A 22,023-nucleotide genomic window follows, 5' to 3' on the forward strand; every position below is an offset into this window, starting at 1 on the left:
GTTGAGTGCTTCCCTTCCACAAGAGCAATTCAAAACTATATAAAATAGGGGCGCCTGGATGGCTCGGTCGTTAAGCGTCTGCCTTCAGCTCAGGTCATGATCCCAGGGTACTGGCATCAAGCCCCGCATCGGGCTCCCTGCTCCGCGGGAAGCCTGCTTCTCCTTCTGCTACTCCCCCTGCTTGTGTTCCCTCTCTCGCTGTGTCTCTGTCAAATAAATAAAAATCTTTAAAAAAAAAAAAAAAAAAACAACTATATCAAATCAAGAAAATGGTCATCTCTATACCAAATTTCTCACTGGATATTGTTTCATAAATTGGGAGTCTCTCATTGGTAGTCCCACCAAATACAGACACTTCTCTCTAGTCTCAACCTTCATAATCAACTGTGCCATTATTAAACGGTGTTCGTGGGCGCCTGGGTGGCTCAGTTGGTTAAGCGACTGCCTTCGGCTCAGGTCATGATCCTGGAGTCCTGGGATTGAGTCCCACGTCGGGCTCCCTGCTCAGCAGGGAGTCTGCTTCTCTCTCTGACCGTCCCCCTTCTCATGCTCTATCTCATTCTCTCTCTCAAATAAATAAAATCTTTAAAAAAAACAAAGGGGCGCCTGGGTGGCTCAGTTGGTTAAGCGACTGCCTTCGGCTCAGGTCATGATCCAGGAGTCCCAGGATCGAGTCCCGCATCGGGCTCCCTGCTCGGCAGGGAGTCTGCTTCTCCCTCTGACCCTCCTCCTTCTCATGCTCTCTGTCTCTCATTCTCTCTCTCAAATAATAAAATCTTTAAAAAAATAAAAAATAAATAAAAAATTAAAAAAACGGTATTTGTCTGCTTCAGAGTATTACATGAGACTTAAAAGAGGGGAGGGGGGCCCTGGCTGCCTGGGTTGATAGAGCATGTGACCCTTGATCTTGGGGTTGTGGATTCGAGCCCCACGCTGTGTGCCGAGATACCTAAAAATTAAAAAAAAACAATTTAAAAAATAAAAAACAAAATGGGGGGGCGCATGCCTGGGTGGCTCAGATGGTTAAGTACCCCCCTTTGGCTCAGGTCATGATCCCAGTCCTGGGATCAGCTCTCCATCGAGCTCTGCATTGCATCGGGCTCCCTCTCCCTCTGCAGCTCCCCCTGCTTGTGCTCGCTCAAAAAATCTTAGAGAGAGAGAGAGAGAAAAGAAAACCCCAGCATTTCAGAAGCCTATATAATTCTTTTAACGATTTTATTTGACAGAGAGAGACACAGCGAGAGAGGGAACACAAGGGAGGGGGGTGGGAGAGGGAGAAGCAGGCTTCCCACAGAGCAGGGAGCCTGACGTAGGGCTGGATCCCAGGACCCCGGGACCATGACCCAAGCCAAAGGCAGGTGCCCAATGACTGAGCCACCCAGGCGCCCCAGCCTATCATATTCTTAACCAGAGCAGCTTCTATATAGCAAAACTCCCCTTGACAAACATCTATTTACTTTGGGAACATTTTAAGCCATTCGAAAAAAAGAGGTTCCCAAATCTTCAAGTATCAAGCATTAGAAATATTTAAGAGGCACCTGGGTGGCTCAGTTGGTTAAGCAGCTGCCTTAGGCTCAGGTCATGATCTTGGGAGTCCCAGGATGGCGCCCCACCTCAAGCTCCCTGCTCCGTGGGGAGTCTGCTTTTCTCTCTCCCTCTGCCCCTCCCCTCACTTGTTTTCTCGCTCACTCTCAAAAAACAAAATTTAAAAAAAATATAAAAGAATGCTATTAACAGGGAAAGAATTAAGATCAACATTTCAAAATGACTTCAGTAAAGTCAATAAATTTCGACTGGGAACTAAAACATCAAGAACATATGCAATATATAAAAATAAGTAAAAAAATACAGGAAGGCCTTATTATTTCTAGTGTAACACTAAAATTTTTTGAATGAGAATACACGGTTTAATTTGTATAAACCCCTGGTTAGAACACTATCTTTATACTTGAGATTCATGCTTTAAATTTTAGGGGTCTATCTTAAATCAGGAATTTCCTTTAAATGGTTTAGCAAATAACACTGAAAGAAAATGGAACCATGGCAATCTAGGTGGAAGGTATATAGAAAATTATACTGTTATTTGTATGTTTGAATATTTTCTTTAAAATGTTGGGGAAAAAAAAATGTTGGGGAAACAGAAAATTATGTTCATAAGTATTATAATCAGATCTACACTGACCTGCAAAATTATGTTTTTAAAATATTACTCTCTTCAACTATCATATACCACCAAGAAGTAATTATAGAGTGGTCACATTATACCAGATATATGATTTGCCTAAAAGCTCTGATAATTCAAAATACATCTATTTCATGATGGCATTCATTTCGATTACTAGCTTAAGTGGTATCACCATTTACCCAGTCTGCCTATTTGAAATTACTTGATTCTTAATCCTATTTGCAATTTGGTGAGAGTCATTAGTTCAAATCTTACACATAAAATCGTTTTTACATTGCATTATTTCAAATTTACATAAAATGGAGCCATACCATGATCCTCAACTTTCCCCCCAAACACCGAAAACCCTTGCCAGAAAGCCCATCAAAATTTCTAAATCACGAGCAAGCAACAAAAAGGAGTGCAAGTGGTCTATACCAGTTTCTTTTTACCCATCACAGTTCTAGGACAGAGCATGAAATTGTGTATTTCTATGAAGCTTCCAGATGATGATGATGATGATGATGATGATGACGACGGTGATGATGATGTTGCTGCTGGAGCACAGACCATATTCTGAATAGCGAGGGTCAACAATACTTACTGACAGAAGATTCAATTTTTACTTATCTTTAAATTATCTTTCATTGAATTCCAACAAAATATACTTTTATCTTTAAAAAAGTCTATCTTGGGGACATGTTTGGAAAATCAGCGTTTTTCACAGAATTTACCAATACTGTGCTTTTTTGTTGTGTTACACCCCAGTGGGATCTGGGGAAGCACACAGCTGTCAAATCAAATATATTAGTATTTCTGCAATCATATCCATAATCATAGTCACTTAATTTAAAAGACTATAAATGATTTCCTGTCAACTGAGGTCAGGCTGTCACCAAACTAAGTGTCAAACTATTGAAAAAATTTCCCATAAATTTTTAAATTTCTGAATTGTAAATAAAAGATCTTTGACCAGTAGAGGAAAATTATTTTGTGTAAAGAAATTATTTTTAGGGCGCCTGGGTGGCTCAGTTGGTTGAGCGACTGCCTTCAGCTCAGGTCATGATCCTGGAGTCCCTGGATCGAGTCCCGCATCGGGCTCCCTGCTCAGCAGGGAGTCTGCTTCTCCCTCTGACCCTCCCCCCTCTCATGTGCTCTCTGTCATTCTCTCTCTCTCAAATAAATAAATAAAATCTTTAAAAAAAAAAAAGAAATTATTTTTAATAAGGAAATCAACTTAAATTTACAACATTCTCCATCACTCAGACCTAAACAGCTAGAACATAGTATTATACCTAAATCTGCAAATTAACAGTAAAATATAGAGAGGAATCCCATCTTTTGCTACCCTGACCTCAATTTTATCACCAATGAGAACATGCCAAGATTCTCTCAACTTAAAAAAACAAAACTTATCTCTAAGAAAAGAACTTCTCAAAGTCCAGAAAGGACTAAGCAAAAAACAACATGTAAGCAAAAATCAATCATCCTTGTTAATACTCCCACAAAAATAAAACACAATTGGGGAATGCCTTTCTCAGTCCCCACAGTATTTTAGGGTCTTAAATATTTGTGTGACAATGACTGCATTTTTAAGTCCTTACCGTTCAGAAATAGATACTGAAATATCTACAGATAAAATAAATAAAGGATTTACTTCAAAATAACATGAAGCAGAGAGGGTAGATACAGGTATAGATGAAACAAGATTACCCAAGGACTGTTAAAGCTGGACAAGTTCAGGGAGATTATACTCCTCTGGGAAATTCTCCACAAAAATGAAAACAGCACCAAATTTATGCATACACAGATCCAGAAATAAAATACTTAAGGGTTATTTACAAAATTTTATTTGTCAGACTGTTCAATTATGTATACAAGGGAAAAATGTGAAAAACATTAAAGGCCCAAGACAGAGTTCTATTTAAGTAAAATATTATACAAGGATGCTATGTATGTAGCTATTTAAATTTTCAAATTTCTACTAATTTTATGTTAATATTATGTTCACATTAAGTAAAAAATTTTTCTGTACTTGAATGTGTATGTTTTGAAAAGCCTATATATGCATACTCACGAGAGAATAACTTTAAAAAAAAAAATGAAGTTCTTCCAAATTTTGTCTGCAGCCCTATCACAGGAAACACAATAGCCTATGCTCTCAAATGAAAACTTGATCCATTCCACCACAGCCAGACCTGTTTTAAAGCTGTTTTTCAACTTAATTATAAAACTGCTTACTAAACCCCTAGTACATAGGCTGTAGCCATTTACACCCAGCCACAGAAAAGTTGAAGCAGATCTACTAAGTTTTGTCTTACTTAAATGAGAATACCGTGTTGCTCATTATATTACTCTTCAAGCACACAGCAAGTTTCCTTCCAACCCTAACAATGTTGTTATACCTGTATCGTTCAAGGTATTTCCCTATACTTTTACATAGATAATAGACTTCTATAATATGTGCGATGGTGCAATGTGCTAGAGTATCCAGTAGGGAGGGGGAAACTTGAAGGGCTAAGTGAGGGAAGCCATCAGTGAGGCCATGACCTTTGAGTTAAGAACCTAAATGAAATGAGCAACCAAGTAATCTTAGGAATGTCTCAAGGAAGAAAATTCCAAGAAAAGGCTGAGATAGGACCATCTAGCGTTCAAGACTCAATAAGGAGGCAATGCGGCTAGAGCAGAATATACTAAGTATATTATTAAGGGAGGAGGAGCACAACATCATTGTAGGGTATTAAATCACAGTAAATTTTTAAATTTTAACGTTGAAAATAGGAAGCTATTGATTTTCAAGCAGCAACCAAAACGGGCATTAACCAAAACGGGAAACACTGGTTTGAGACTAGCAGGAGCCCAGTTTGGGACTTTTAAATTGGTAATAGTTAACATTCAAGGAGTCGTCAGCTAGGTAACTAGACATACTGGCATGTCATTCGAAAAAGTCCAGGCTGGTGATGCAAGCATGGGAATCTCATTAGCTTATAGATGGTATATAAAATCATCTGATTGAATGAAATGACCCAGGGAATGTAAAAAAGAGAAGTGGAAGGAATGAACACAGAGTATTCCAACAGAGTTGAAGCCAGATACAGAACAAAAACCTAAAACTATATAAAAAATATTTCAAGGAGGAAAGTGGCCCAACTGGTTAAATCACACCAACTGGTCAAGTGTGATGAGGACTAAAAGACGACTGCTGGATTTGGCAATACACCATTCTGGGATGTGTATTTTTTTAAAACCACAAATGCAATTATTTATTTCTTCAACTAAAACTCACTTTTAAAGTGTTTAGTTCCCTGAAATATGGTCACATCCAAACATTTTATGAAATTATACCACAAAGCTACCTCTATCTAATTTATTACCTTGGACTCTTCATCGTGTCATTTAAAGTGATAAGAACAGGGCGCCTGGGTGGCTCAATTGGTTAGGCGACTGCCTTTGGCTCAGGTCATGATCCTGAAGTCCCGGGATCGAGTCCCGCATCGGGCTCCCTGCTCAGCGGGGAGTCTGCTTCTCCCTCTGACCCTTGCCCCTTTCATGTGCTCTCATTCTCTCTCTCAAATAAATAAATAAAATCTTTAAAAATAAATAAATAAAGTGATAAGAAGAATCAACAAGGGGCGCCTGGGTGGCTCAGTCGTTAGAGCATCTACCTTCTGCTAGGGTCATGATCCCGGGGTCCTGGGATCGAGCCCCGCATCAGGCTCCCTGGTCCGCAGGAGGCCTACTTCTCCCTCTCACTCCCCCTGCTTGTGTTCCCTCTCTGTGTCTTTGTGTCTGTCTTTGTCAAATAAATAAACAAAATCTTAAAAAAAAGAATTAAGCTAAATATATTAATGATGATATTTAGTTGGAAACTCTTTAAAAATAGAAGTCCAAAGCAGTTTCTTTTTTTGGGGGGGAGGGGTAACTTTAGCCCAACTGAAGATTTTTCGAAAATACTTCATTATGTCAAATAAAGAACAATCAATCTAGTATGATTAAGAGTTGAAATCTGTAGGCTTAACGGCCTGGGTTGAATCCATGTGTCACCATTTATTAGGTATGTCTAACTGTGAGCAAATTTTTAAAATTGTGTTTCAATATTCTCATCTCCAAAATTCTGATGATAATACACAAAGTTTGATTAAAAAAGCTGTTAAGAACATTAACAATGACGGACATATTCACAATAAGGTGCCCAGATTATTACTTCCAAAAGGAAAAAATTGAGGGTCTACTTCATTTTTCCTTTCAAACAGAGAAGTAGATCAGTAGTTTCCTAGAGTCTGATCAACCTGTCCTCTTCAAACTAATTATATCTGCTCATTAATACACACACAAAAAACTCACTTTAAACAACTGGGCAAGTATCCCCAGGCCTAGGATTACTACTTTTTTCTGAAAGATTAGAAGATAGTGACCTACTCTGATAGGTCTAATATATTGTCCTCCTTGAACTTTGTCCTCATTACTAACATTCCCCAGACAATAGCCAGAAGGAAATTCCAAAGTTAATAGGATCTCAGCATTCTCCAAGGTCCTTCAAAAGATTCCCTTTGTTCCCAAGACAACCTAGATATTAAATAAGGATCCCACAAGGACCTGTATACCATGCTTGCTAATTGCTTATCTTTCCAACTTTGTCTCTTATTCTATGCATTCTTGGTGACTATTCTCCAGTAGTAAATTTTTGCTCTGAAGTCAAGATTTCCCTCCATTACCTGTGCTTTCAGGTAGGATAACCCACTTCTAGATCTTAATTTCACCATCAATTCAAGGTCACTTCACTGGAAGCACCCTACCACCTCCATATTCTAAATTTGGTTCCCTTTCTATAATCTTACTCCGTTCTTTCCTTCTAGATATAGTGCTCTTTGTCACTCAATTTCTCCCCTCAATGATCTGTCCAAGAGGACAGGGGACAGTATGTTTTCTTCATCCCTATGCCCCACCCTACTGGTGATTTTCAGAATAAGCACTCAAACGTCTAATGAATAAGCATCTCTACTTGAATGTTCCACGTGTGCCTCAAAAAACCAATTGTTTAAATTGCTTTCTCCTATTCTTACCCTAATCTGCTCCCTTCATCTATCTTGGGAGTCACACTGAATCCCTTGCTCATTATCACAGTAACCATCAAATCCTCCTAAATTTATCAGTTCCTCTCTAGTCCCAATACCATTGCTTTTGACCAGGCCAGCTCATTATTTTTCTGTGTATCTTCCTTATCACCTACCTCCTCCAAGCCATTTCCACACCATCAGAATGACATTTCCAAAATGAAAATCTGATCTCAATCCCTGGTTTAGAACCTTTCAATAGCTCATCAATAGTTTTTGGATAAAATACAAACTCCTTAGCATGGCATTAAAATTTTTATAATCTGGCCTTAATTCTAAGGTTCAATTCAGTTCCCTTTCTCTTAGAAGCATTTCCTGCCCTTTTAAGAGTCAATCAGGTACTCATTTTTACATGCTTCTATAGGTTCTATGTTTACCTCTGATCACATGATGACATTGTCTCATTCATCTGTCTCCCTCACAAGGTTCCAAGTCCCTGAAAAACTACCATACCTTTTTGTGTCTCCCCAAACCAGAACATGACCCACAAGAATTTGTAGAATTAACAAGGACGGACCGATAGCGAACAGCAGCCACACAATGACAGATGAGTTAACAGGTAAAAATAGCTTTCATGTAACAGAGAACATCAATAATACTTGGACCTATAAAAGAAAATTTTCCATTCCTCTTCCAGATAACCTCAGGACATTTTATATAACTTTCTCCCATTCGGTTTTCCTTTGAGGATGCCTTCAGTGTTATTTTATTCCTTTAGTACAAATAAGGAAGTAGTATGTGATTTATCCTAGTGACACACAGCATTGAATATGCCTTTTAAAAATCATTTTTTTCCTTCAGCTCAAAATCTACAGCAACTCTAGAGTGAGTTATCAAAATATTCCACTGTAGTTAGTAAAATACTATAGGCTGTGGGGTGCCTGAGTGGAACAGTTGGTTGGGCATCCAACTCTTGGTTTTGGCTCAGGTTGTGGGATCAAGACCTGCACTCAGTGTGGAGTCTGCTTAGGACTCTCTCTCCCTATGCCCCTACCTTCTAAAATGAATAAATCTTTTAAATACTACAGGTTGCTAAAATTCTTAATTCTTTAGGTAATCATTCCTTCCTATTACTATTGGGAACACATTAGATTCCCCAACATTTGCTGGGTCACAAGTCACCACTGAAAAAGAGATCAACTCTACACCTTTCCTGATTTGGATACAGGTTAAAGAGATTTCACTGCTGAGATTAAAAATCTACCTATCCTTTAAAACAAACAAAAAAAAACCCTCCCAGTGAGATAGCATTTAATATTACAGCATGTTTCTTGTGATTTGATTCATGTTAAATTTCAGTAAGAATAGTCTAACTGGAGTACAATCAAAAACTACTGTTACAAACCCAAGGAAGATTACTCTGAATGACAAAATTTTTACTAATTTGCAATAATCTAAGAATAAACCCATCTAATATGTCCTTGTCTTGTTGCTATTTAAAACAAACCATTTTCATTCTGAAGTATATGTAAACTTCAGCTGCTCTTTCCAATTACCAAAAATTCTCAGTCAGCCCAAGTTAGTTACAACCTCATAAATCCATTAGCTTATAAAAAACTGAGCTGGCATCCTTCGGGAAACATCTCGAGATACACAAAAATCTTAACCCAAACATTACCAGAAGCTATCACCTACACTGTATCAACTAGACTTAAATGGGTGTATTTCCTAGTCTTTGCAATGAAACCAAGTGGACCTCACACCTCTTACCATCACCCAGGAAGGGTGTGCATCTGTTCCGAAGGCCCCCCTGGCTCCAGGTCATCCTGGCTGCTGCTGTTCCAGGCTGGGCATCCATGTTGCTGCAGCTTGTGGTTTGTGAGGGGTAGTAGTGTACAGGAAAAGCAGGATGGGATTTCAAGGGAAACAGGAGGAAAATGGCTTTCTGGGAAAATGCCATCACCATCATAGGTGTTAAGTAGTACCACACACATTTTATTGCAGCACAGTTTAAAAATTTTAACAAATGAAAGATTAAAAATAAAAAAAACAAAAATAAAAAATAAAAAATACAGACGTCCAGAGATGCTCTTAAACAGTTAAGTTAAAGATCAGGAAAAATAAGGTCACAGACTTAACAGCCAGTAAAATTCTTTCGAGCCTGGGGAAGGGGATGAGGGCAAGGGTGGGGTTGGGAGAGAAAAGGTTTATGTGATCAATCCACTTAAAAATGCTAATGCCTTCACCTTCTCTCCCAAGATGCAAAACTCCAAAGTCAATCAGGAGGCCGGAGAAATTCTTATGAACATTCAGAAAAACTCGATTTTAATCCGGTTAAAAATCATCAGTGTCATTATCATCATCATCATCACCATCATTAAGTATAATAATAATAAATAATAATAGTAACTAGTAACAACAATAAAAAGGAAATCAGCGGAAAGTCAGGAAAAATGTAAAAAAAAAATTGGAATAACTTACTGTAGCTGAAGATCAAAAAAATCTCACTGTAAAAAAACAAAAATAAAAATAGCCCAGATTAGAAAAACGGGAGGTGCAAAAATGTCAAGTCAGTAAAGTTCATTTCTTTTCTTTTTCCAAAAGCAGTTTCCACAAAAACCGCAAGGGTAAAGTTCTCAGTAGCAGACAAGCAAAGCCCTTTCCACATCATCAATCAATCTTAAAAATACACGAGGAAGTAGAGAGGTCAGTTTATGAGAGGCTAAAAGGCTCCTCCTCCTCTAACCCAACTGCTGCAGAAAAAATAGAATAGAAATTTTAAAAATTACATCTTAAATCCAAGTCCCGTTTTGGAAACAATTGAAAAAAAAACACCTGTAAATTTGCCGTAGTGCACACCAAGTTGCATCATTATGTTTAAAATCTCTTTATAAAATCAATTTTGGAATGGGAATGTGTGTGTTCTGGAAGGGTGGGGAAGGGAGGTTAAAAATCAAAGCTGAGCTCCAGTGAGTAGGGATGGGGTTCGCCTTGCTGCCCTGTGAAAGGAGAAGGGACAGATTGAGTCAGAGTTCCTCAGAAATGTTGTGCCCTAAACCCCCAAGACAGAAACATCTGTCCATTGCATGTAACACATTTTGGTAAAGCATAACATTACACTGGGAAGGGAAGAGCCTCTATAGAACCATCACCTCTACCAGTGACTGTCTTCACAATTCAATTATCAGTAGGTGACAAAAATTTACTAAATATATGCCTATATTCCCACAAGGGTCTTAAAAACAAAAATCTACATTCAAACATTCATTTGATAATCAGCAGTTTGGACAACGAAATTATAGAAAAACCAGGCCAACAGAGATGAAGAAGTGAGCAAGTGTCAAATATCAAGATTATGAAGGGGAATGGTCTACCATGAAGATACACACTAGAGAGGACATCTATTCTCAAAACCTGTAAAGTGATGAGACTACAAGACCTGATAGGTTCTATAGGGGGAAAAGATGTTTACTTAAGGAGCACATCATAAAAATTAATAAATAAGGAGCTCATCATTCCAGTGACAGAATGAAAAACCACAAATGAAGGAGAAAAGTTTACTAGAGTTACTGAATAATGTCATAAAGTAAGTGAAAATTATGGTCCTTAATGGATTTGTTTCTGTTTATAAGCTAGTATACAGAGCTAATTTCAAGATATGAATTCTAAGAATCTGACACAGAACACACTAAAAAATAACACGCATGACAAATTGGCTGTTTCATCAGCTACAAGATTTTCAATCAGGCTGTAGGATTTTTTGAGAAAATAAGGAAATCACCACCCTCATATTTTAATATTCAGCCAAATGGTCTTATTCTCCTTTACAAATGTCAGTAAACTAGGGGGACCTGGCTGGCTCAGTTGGTAGAGCATGTGACTCTTGATCTCAGAGCCGTGAGTTCAAGCCCCACATTCGGTGTAGAGCTTACTTCAAAAAGCAGGGGAAAAAAAAAAGAAAGGTCAGGGCAGCCTGGGTAGCTTAGTTGGTTAGGCATCTGACTCTTGATTTCAGCTCAGGTCATGATCTCAGGGTTGTGAGCTGGAGCCCTGCATTGGCCCTGGAGCCTGCTGAAGAATTCTCTCCCACTCCCTCTGCCCCTCCCCCTCAAAAAAAAATCAAAAAAATAATAAAATTAAAATTAAAAAGTGTTCCTTGAGTCAATTATGTGTGGATGACTACAGCAACAGAACAGGTACTAAACCTCTAAAATTTTAACTGTAAATTTTTCCAAGTGTGGGACTCACTCTCAGGGCTGTGGGTTCGAGCCCCATGTTGGGTGTAGGGATTACTTAAAAATAAAATCTTCAAAACAAATTATACAAACCATAAAAAAAAAAAGTTGTAGAAAACGTACACATTTGAATATTATCTCTACAGAAGTGTTTGTGATGTCCAGTTATGCTGAAACTTTCAATTTTCTTAAGTCACAGCTTGAACCCTGGTACTCAAAATCTTCAGGGTATGTTAAGTAACTTTGTGGCTCATCTACAAATAAAGCCTTTGCACATGTGTTGCAAGACAAACGCTCACCAAGATGATGAAAAGAAACATTTACATTTCTGAAAGTCATCAAGAGGTCTTCCAAAAAGTTACGTTAAACTGATGAGCTACCAACTCATTAAAAAAAAGACCAGTTTTAGTGCCTAATTATAATGCTTTGCAATTAACAGTGTACCTAAGTTATACTTTGTAATACCTCTGGGAGATTTGGATCCCTTCTTCTAAAGCACTATTCTCAAAGTGTGGGTTGCCAACCAGCACCAAGTGGCACTTATTAGAAATGCAAATTACCAAGGCCCACACCAGACTTAATTAGAAACTGGTGGTGGAGCCCAGCAATCTATTTTAACTATTCCCCTTACTGATTCTAATGTGGGTTCACATTTAAGAACCACTATGAGAGTTTAATGGGGAACCCCTATCCCATAGTTAAGAGTGGTATAAAGTAAATCCAAGATCATGACTTACCATAGTAAATGCACCAAGAGAATTAAAAAACCCTATGGTAATCCTTTTTCCCTTTTATAAGCCCCAACTTTCTAATATCTAAGAGAACACTTGCATTTACGCTACATCAAATAGTGCTGGTTCTCACCCGTCAATTCTCTAATAAATCTAATACATAATAACCATCATCTTCCCTGACCCCAATCAGGATGAATATACATATTAAACATGAGCAAATAATGATCTCCAAAGACAATTATAAAGCTATTTCAAGACTAAGTTATTTAGATATCATCATTAATATATAAAAACTGCTTTTAATAAAACTTTATACACTTCAGCCTTCTGACAAATGACTTGAGTAGAAATCAGAAATTAAAATAGGTAAAATGGGGCGCCTGGGTGGCTCAGTTGGTTAAGCGACTGCCTTCGGCTCAGGTCATGATCCTGGAGTCCCGGGATCGAGTCCCACATCAGGCTCCCGGCTCAGCAGGGAGTCTGGTTCTCCCTCTGACCCTCCTCCCTCTCATGCTGTCTCTCATTCTCTCTCGCAAATAAATAAAAATCTTAAAAAAAAAAAATAAAATAAAATAAAATAGGTAAAATGTCTAAGCCCTCTTGAAATCCATAACTTTTGATTTGCCTAATACAATAACGGGGGGGGGTAAGGGAGATGGGGATACAGTTCTCTTCTCTCAGGCCAAGATTCTTTCAACTGTCACTCCCCAGTTAACATCTTAGATAATGACTACTTAATATAATTTTTATTAGAATTAACGATTTTGGATTTATTCCTTGCTTGTTCTTACAGCAATTCCAACCAAAACGAAGATGCATGCTATGTGAAACCCACTAAAGCCCTAATCACAAATATAAGGAATGTTTAAATTCTCCACAGAAGGAATAGCAACCAACACCAAGCATTCCAGTGCAACGAGCATGGGAAACACAAAAAGGTCGGAAGACCTGCAACTTAGGCATCCTTCTTAAATCCTTCCTCTTTAGCCACACGAAAATGCTATTAAAGCCTATCTGAAAACCCCTTCTAAAATTGTTTCAGACATTAATTCTGGGGCCCAATCTTTCCAAATGGATAGTAACTCAAAGGAACGGTTTCCTTGGTACATGCTGATCCCAAGAAACCCAGTATTTCTAAGAGGTCAAGGCAAGAAAAGTGCCCAATTATTTTCAACTTTTATCAACTGTTATTAAATATTAATTCCTTACATTTCTATTTGCCAACGATATTTTTATTACGTTTAGGAGTTAAATCAACTAATCACTGCCCTTATCTCATTTCTAACAGTTCTGCAGTGATACAAACTTTAGTTTTAAGCGCATGTAATAATATACAGGTTTACGTTTTTCCTAAAGAGCAATGCTTTTAATCCCTATTACATTATCTACATGGTGAGGGAGTTGACAAATGCATTCATCATTCCGGATAAAAGTACTTTTACCTTCTGTTTCCTAAGGGATGATTTTATCCTTCAGTATTGGTTTAAATTTTGCCTAACAGTTTTTGTGAGAGAACACACTATGAAAAAAGAAATCTTCCCCTTCCCCAAGTATCCAAAAAAAAAAAAAGGCGATTTCTTGGATAAGTGAATGTGATACTACTTAGAAACACCTATGTAATTTTTATAAACCTAGCGAACATTTTCCTAAGTTTCAGGACTTAGCAAATAGTGGGCACAATACTACTTTAATAAAAAGTATGGTTAACTACATACTTTTCAGATAGATATTTTGGAAAATCAATGCCAGAATACCCTGAAAGTCAAATTTTAAGTTTGTATTAGAATGTTAAATTAATAATAACTGCCAATTCTCATAATTATTTTTCCCAAGTGCAGTTTGGGAATTTCCAGTTACCGCTAGTGACTGCTGTAATTAGGTTCTCGTAAAAAATTCAAATACAGTACTATCAATACCTACCATTCCAATAGCTAGGTAAAAACCACTTGACTAACCTAGTAGAGTCAAATTCCTTAGTTCCGCTACTGATTTATTATGACCCTGGCAACCGACACTCTTGTGCCTCTCAGTTTCTGTCTGAGAAAGATAGTAGTACCTACCTCAAGCAAAGTTCCACTAACTTATATATTTCAAGTGATTTGTAACCTGCAGATAAAAAGTAAGCCAGCTTTAATTATTACTGTTAATATGTAAATGAGATTACAATATTAAAAAAATAGAATTGAAAATAACTACTTCGAGGTCCGCCGTTGCTCAGAGAGGTGTAAAATAAAAAATGATCAGTAAAACATTAAATCTATTGTTATATTTACAACTCTTACGCCCTGCGGTACGCTCCAGAATTTAGAGGCTCGCGGTACAGTATCTACTTGGTAACCCTTACCCATCCCCCGCCCAATTTTTAAATTTAACAGGAGGCATCAGCACTACGTGAACTTCAACTGTATTAATGAGCATCTCGATCTTCCCTTTCATCTCTCTCTCGGAGTCCTCATGGTCGTAGAAAATGAAAGGAAAGCAGCCGTTAACACAGAAAAAGAGCGAAAAAGGAAAAGGACGTTTTCCCTGCCGATCGTGGCCTAGAGGACACTAGGTTTAATCTGCGCAAGGGCTGAGGCCTATAAAACTCTCTCTGCATAAAACCTAATGCCCCAACGCAAAGAGAATAAATGGAGGCCTGGTTACTCTACCGAGGGTAGGGTTCCCTCGTCTTTTCTCCCACACCCCCTCGCGCTCGCCGAGGAACCCAGCGCCTGCCCTGCTTCTGCCCCCTCCACTTACCAGGAGGGGGAAGGGAGAAGAGATTCGATTCTGAATCTCCTACTCCCGAGTTCTACGTGGAGAAGCCAACTGCTGCTCGAGGTCGACAACGCGGCCACACCGCTCAGTCTTCGTCTCTTCACAAAATGGCCCCCGAGTCTCCTCTGCCGCCGAGGCGAAGGCCTAGCCCCCGCCCCGCTCCCGAGAATCGTGCTATTGGCTGCGACTTTTCTCGCTCCCGCTTCTAATTAGACAGTTCTACCGCTCTTCACAATTCTGCCCAATCACAATCAGTAGTGGGTTAGACTATGCAGGAGAATTTCCACATGCGTGAGAGAAACTAGTTTGTAAATGGCTATTTTTCCTGTCATTTATCACCTGAGAAGTGCTTATTGGCCACTGTACTTGACGAAGTGCTGGGTGGTAACGCGCCTTTGTATCGCGCATCGCTTCGCATCCGGGTATCTGGGAGGTCTGATTGGCGGCTGTATTCTCCTATCCCTGCTTCATAGAGCGCCTAGCAGAAGGCCCGCCCAGATCTCAGAATTCCCGCGGCCCGGGGGCGGGGAAAGGACTGAGGGATTTTGTTAGGTACCGGCTCGAAGGCTCTGCTGTAGCAGCCGGCCTAGGAAAAAGATGATGCGCTTAGTGAATCCTCCACCGAATGTAGCTAAAGAGAGGACTTTTCTTAGGGGAGGGAGCAGTGAAGACCAGGCTGCAGAAAACTAACCAACCCTACAGTTTTCCCGACCCTAGATCACTTCTCAGTTCTAGACTCAAATGTCAGCTCCCTCCTGGATCCACTTGTCAGCCCGTCAAGCCCTTCTTCATACAAACCGTATCTCACCCAAACCAACTGACTTACTTATTCCTTTCCACTACAAGAAGTAAAAGAAGTTTAAAGTGCTGGCCTGGAATACTATGCCCACCCTCTGGCCTCCAATCATCCTGCTGATACCCTACATGCCAACCAAATTGGCTTACCCCTCTGTCTCCCCCCGCCTCCCGAAATGACCTACTGTCTACTCGGTGGGGTCATCACCTGCCCAGTCCCTCTGGTTATATTGCAGCAGCTCTGAACGCAGTAAGAAATAGGTCCAGCTCTTCTAAGAAGGAGGGAGATTCCCTTGTGCCGTTAAGGAAAGGAAGATGCAGAACACCTGATAACGTGATTACATCTGTATCCATTTTAAGGGGTAAATGTATATGTGAATGCAGTTTTATGCATTAGTTTTGAATTAATTCTGAATTGCAGATAGATTCACAACGAAGCTGTCTGTTACCTGTCAAATGACAAAACAAACAATTTTGTAACTAGCTTGATGTCCTTTCTTCCCAAGGGAAAACCATCCACGGATTAGGAGAATACAATGCCTCACAAGCAATGGAGCCTTCTACTAGAGGGCGTTTGGGCAACAGCGACTTTTACAGAGCATTAGACGCGGCAAATCAAAACAGGCCTGGAGTTGCATATCTGACCTTATTTACAAAGGTCAAGGAGCAAGGAAGTAAGTTTGGGAGCCCAGCGTTGACTTGGCTTTTGGGGATTGGCTGACAAGATACAGTGTTTCCGGTCAAGAAGAATTTAAATGAACACCAAAGTTTGGTTTCTGGGACGTGACCCCTGGCAGGAGGGACTCCATCTTGGGCCTAGAAATTTATTTTAACGTGCCTCTGGGGAGCGGACCTTTTACCTTTTTAAGTGGTATGCCTTTTTATACTGGTAGACTTTTTTTTGCCATATGCATGTATTGTTTTTAAGCTAACCTGAAAACCAAAAACAAAAGCAATGTAAAAAAAAAAACCAAAATACTAATAGTGGTTCTTTTTGTGGGAGAATTAGGTGCTTTTTGTTTTTTTAGGGTTTTTTTTTTTTTTTGCTTGTGCTTTTCTGTATTTTCCAAATTGTCAACTCTGAACAAGTAATCATCCTCCAGGTGCTTAATGCCAGCTCAGTTGCCACATTGCATTGGAAACTCACAGCTCTATGGTTAATTTTACACTCATCTCTCCTCCTGGATGGTAAGGTTTTATAAAAAAAAGTTTATTATTGAAGTATAGTTGATTATGTTATATTAGTTTCAGGTGCACAACCTAGTGATTCCACAGTTCTATACATTATGCAATGCTCACCACCCACAATAAGTGTAGTTACCATACAATGTCATTATAATGTTATAGGCTGTAGTCACTATGCTATACTTTTAGAATCTCTGTGGCTTATTTCTTTTATAAATCGAAGTCTGTACCTCTTAATCCCTTTCTCCCTATTTCACCTATCCCACCCACTCTCTCCCCCTCTGGCAACCTCCAGTTCTCTGTATTTATGAGTCTTTTTCTGTGTTTTGTTTTGTTTTGTTTTTTAGATTCCACATATAAGTGAAATCATATGGCATTTGCCTTCTCTGTCTGATGTATTTCACTTAACATAATACCCTCTAGGCCCATCCATGTTGTTGTAAATGGCAAGATCTCATTCTTTTTAATGGTTTAGAAATATTCCATTGTGTGTATATAAAGATATATATCATCTTTATCCATTTATCTATTGATGAACACTTACGTTGCTTCCATATCTTGGCCATTATAAATAATGTTGCAATAAATATAGGGGTGCATATATCTTTTCCAATTAGTGTTTTTGTTTTTTCTGGGTAAATAGCCAGTGGTGGAATCACTGGATCATATAGTATTTCTATTTTTAATTTTTTAAGGTACACCCATACTCTTTTCCACAGTGATTGCACCAAAAATTTACATTCCCCGCCCTCCCCAAATTTACATTTTCCCCCATCAGGCCAGGAGGGTTCCTTTTTCTCCACATTCCCACCAACATTTCTTATTTCTTGTGTTTTTGATTTTAGTCATTCTGACAGGTGTGAGGTGATATCTCATTGTGGTTTTGGTTTGCATTTCCCTGATGATCAGTGATGTTGGCCATCTGTATGTCTTTGGAAAAATGTCTGTTTAGGTCCTCTGCACATTTTTAATTGGATTATTTGTTTTTTTAGTGTTGAGCTGTGTTAAGTGTTTTTTGTTTTTTAATTAAGTAGGCTCCGTGACCAGCAAGGGGCTTGAACTCATGACCCTGAGATCAAGAGTCACATGCTCTACTGCCTGAGCCAGCAAGGCATGCTGCTGTATAAGTTCTTTATATATGTTGAATATTAACTCCTTATTGGATATATGTTTTGCAAATATCTCTTCCCATTCAGTAGATTGCCTTTTCCTTTTGTTGATGGTTTCCTTTGCTGTGCAAAAGTTTTTTATTTTGGTGTAGTTCCAATAGTTTATTTTTGCTTTTGTTTCTCTTGTCTGAGGAGACATTATCCATAAATACCTTGCCCAAGCTGATGTCAAAGAGATTACTGCCTGTATTTTCTTTTAGGAGTTTTACAGTTCCAGGTCTCACATTTATGTCATTAATCCATTTTAGTTTATTTTTGTGTAAGTAAAGTGTAAGTAAGTGGTCCAGTTTCATTCTTTTGCATATAGCTGTCCAGTTTTCCTAATACCATTTATTGAAGAGACTGTTTTTTCCCCATTGTATATTCTTGCCTCCTTTGTCATAGACTAATTGACCATGTCACTATGGGATTATTGCTGGGTTTTCTATTCTGTTCCATTTATCTATGCATCTGTAACCATATTTTTTCAATTGCTATAGCTTTGTAGTATATCTTGAAATCTGGGATAGTGATACGTCTAGTTTTGTTCTTCTTTCTCCAGATTGCTTTGGCTCCTTAGGGTCTTTTGTGGATTATTTGTTCTAGTTCTGTGAAAAATACTATTAGTATTTTGATAGGGATTGCATTAAATCTGTAGATTGCTTTAGCTAGTATGGTCATTTTAACAATAGTAATTCTTCCAATCCACGATCATGGCATATGTTTCCATTTATGTCTTCAATTTCTTTCATCAGTGTCTTACAGTTTTCAGAGTATAGGTCTTTCACCTCCTTGGGTAAGTTTATTCCTAGATATTTTATTCTTTTTTTAAAATTTTTATTACGTTATGTTAATCACCATATTCTTTTTGATGTAATTGTAAATGGGATTGTTTTCTTAATTTCCCTTTCTGATAGCTCATTATTAGTGCATAGAAATGCAACAGATTTCTGTATATTAATTTAGTGTCCTGAAGTTTTACTGAATTTATTTATTCTAACAGTTTTTTTGGTGAAGACTTTAGGGTTTTCTCTATGTAATATCACGTCATCTGCAAATAGTGACAGTTTTATTTCTGCCTTACAAATTTGGATGCCTTTTATTTCTTGTCTGATTATTGCAGCTAGGACTTCCAGGACAATGTTGAACAAAAGTGGCAAGAATTGACATTCTTGTCTTGTTCCTATTTTTAGAGGAAAAATTTTCAGTTTTTCAGCATTGAGTATGATGTTAACTGTGGTTTTGTCAAATATGGCCTTTATTATTTTTAGGTATATTCCCTCTAACTCCACTTTGTTGAGAGTTTTTATCATGAATGGATGTTGAATTTTGTCAAATGCTTTTTGTGCATCTATTAAGATGATCATATTGTTTTGGGGGGTTTTTTTTGATCATATTGTTTTTAACCTTCATTTTGTTATTGTGATATGTTGATTGATTTGTGGATTTTTAAAAAATATTTATTTTAGAGAGGGAGTGAGGGGATGCACATGGCTGGGTGGGGGAGGGGAGGTGCAGAGGAAGAGGGAGAGAGAAACTTAAGCAGATTTCTCATTGAGCATGGAGCCCCACGTGGGGCTAGATCTCAGGACACTGAGATCATGACTTGAGCTGAAACCGGAAGTCCAACACTTAACCTACTATGCCACCCAGGTGCCCCCTGATTTGTGGATATTGAACCATCCTTGTGTCCCTGGAATAAATCCCACTTGATTGTGGTGAATGATTTTTTTAAATGTAATGTTGAATTTGGTTGCCAATATTTTGTGGATAATTTTTGCATCCATGTTCATCAGGGATATTGGCCTGTAGTTTTTTTCTCTTGTGATGTCTTTCTCTGGTTTTGGTCTCAGGGTAATGCTAGCCTTGTAGAATGAATTTGGACATTTTTCTTCCTCTTCTGTTTTTTGGGAATAGTTTGAGAAGAATAGGTATTAACTCTCCTTTAAATGTTTGGTAGAGTTCACCTATGAAGCCATGTGGTCCTCGACTTTGGGTTTGGGGTTTGGGGGAGGTTTTTGATTACTGATTCAATTTCATTACCAGTAATCAGTCTGTTCAGATTTTCTATTTTTTCCTGATTCAGTTTTGCAAAATTGTAGGTTTCAAGAAATTTATCCATTTCTTCTAGGTTGTGCAATTTTTTGCATGTAAGTTTTTGTAGTAGTTGCTTGTAATCCTCTGTAGTTCTGTGGTGTCAGTTGCTTCTCCTCTTTCAATCCCAGTTTTATTTATTAGAGTCCTCCCTCTTTTTTTCTTGATGAGTCTGGCTAAGTGTTCATCAGTTTTGTTTATCTTTTCAAAGAACCAGCTACTGGTTTCAATCTATTTCATTTATTTCTACCTCGATCTTTACTGTTTCCTTCCTTTTACTAACTTTGGGCTTTGTTTGGTTTTGGATGGTAAGTTTTTGGATGGCAGACTTTAATTCTTTTTTTTAAAGATTTTATTTATTTATTTGAGAGAGGACATGACAGAGAGAAAGAGAAAGAGAGAGAGAGAGTAGGAGCGCACTTGGGAGTGCACAAGCATGAGCAGGGGGGAGGAGCAGAGGGAGAGGGAGAAGCAGACTCCCGCCAAGCACGGAGCCTGATGCGGGGCTTGATCCCAGGACCCTGGGATCATCACCTGCCGAGGGCAGATGATTAACTGATTGAGCCACCCAGGCGCCCCGAAGGATTTAATTCTTATTACTCTCTGTATTCCGCTTGCTTACTACATATCCCAGGGCCTTACACAGAGTGTTTGAAATTTGTATTAATCTTAACTTTTATTTATCAGGAGAAATTGTTATTTTCTCAAGACACACAGGTAAACTGTCCTTTCTTTATTATATATTTTATATAGCACTGACTCAGAGGGACCAGAGGCTTGGTTGACCTGTAATTCATGTAACTACTGAAGTAAACAGAAATAATCACTGTTTAAAAAGAGACAATGTGGGATCCCTGGGTGGCTCAGTTGGTTAAGTGTCTCCGGTCGGTTCAGGTGATGATCCCAGGGTCCTGGGATCAAGTCCTGCATTGGGCTCCTTGCTCAGCAGGAATCTGCTTCTCCCACCGTCCCTCCCCCTGCTTGTGCCCTCTTTCTCTCTGACAAATAAATAAAATTAAAAAAAAAAAAAAAAGACAGCAGGCCCCAAATGGAATCACCTGTGCTGAGCCCACACTACCAAACTGAAACTTAATACTTAACCTAATTGCAGTTTCGTTCTCCCCCAGGAGTATAATCTTAACCAGTCAGTCTGAAATTGCCTGATCAGCACTGATGAGGTAATCCACCTGATAGACCCTTTTGTCCTCCATAGGAAGGTGACCTAGCCTGAAATAATCCTTTTCCCCCCGATTTATGTCTTCCTTATCTCACCCCTTCTTCTGCCTTTGAAAACCTGTCCTTCCTGTAACTCTTTGGAGTTCCTTTCTATTTGCTAGACAGAATGCTGCCCAATTCATGAATCATTGAATGAAGTCAGATCTTCAAATTTACTCAGTTGAATTTTGTTTTTTAACAACACTAACATGTTTTATTACTCATTGTTCTTGTAGAATAAAAATATCTATAAAATATTAATGAAACCTACTTACTTTCGTTTTACCAGAAATCTGTTTTACTGCGTGATCTTTGTCATGACCTATTTATTAACCAGCACTGTATTTGATGCGAGAGAAGTACTTAAGAGACCATTTATGTTTTCAAGGAGTTTGTTTCTTAGTAGGTGGTGTAGAAGTAGAAGATAGAGGAAGAATTAACAATCAATCCCTCTGTCAAATAACTTAGAATTTACTAAGGATGGGAAAATAAGTGAAAAAATAGCATAATACAAGACAGAATGCTAAGCACCATGTTGATGACAAATATTTATGATTCTTTTAAGGCTTTGTAAACCTAGGTGGGCGAGTTGGAAAGTAGGAAGTGCCCTTGATCTCTTTTGCTTACTCTAAACACCGT

At 38.5% G+C, this 22,023-nt stretch overlaps 1 protein-coding gene across 10 annotated transcripts in view; it reads right to left on the reverse strand.

Moving 5' to 3' along the window:
- The window catches only part of HNRNPC (heterogeneous nuclear ribonucleoprotein C), a 53,576-nt gene extending 38,492 nt beyond the window's left edge, over window positions 1-15,084 (reverse strand). For 2 of the 10 annotated variants that reach the window (XM_078053440.1, XM_036117926.2), the window contains exons 1-3: window positions 14,930-15,084; window positions 14,248-14,293; window positions 9,700-9,725 (exon numbers count right to left, since the gene is read on the reverse strand). The gene's annotated coding sequence lies outside the window, so the exon portion shown is untranslated. Of the gene's footprint in view, window positions 1-8,981; window positions 9,623-9,699; window positions 9,726-10,053; window positions 10,218-14,247; window positions 14,294-14,929 lie in introns of those variants that run through there. The other 8 variants (XM_078053441.1, XM_036117934.2, XM_078053438.1 and 5 more) reach the window with 7 other exon arrangements.
- Between the last annotated feature and the right edge of the window lie 6,939 nt (window positions 15,085-22,023).

The sequence above is a fragment of the Halichoerus grypus genome, chromosome 8 (assembly GCF_964656455.1).
Source record: "Halichoerus grypus chromosome 8, mHalGry1.hap1.1, whole genome shotgun sequence".
NCBI classification, from domain to species: domain Eukaryota; kingdom Metazoa; phylum Chordata; class Mammalia; order Carnivora; family Phocidae; genus Halichoerus; species Halichoerus grypus.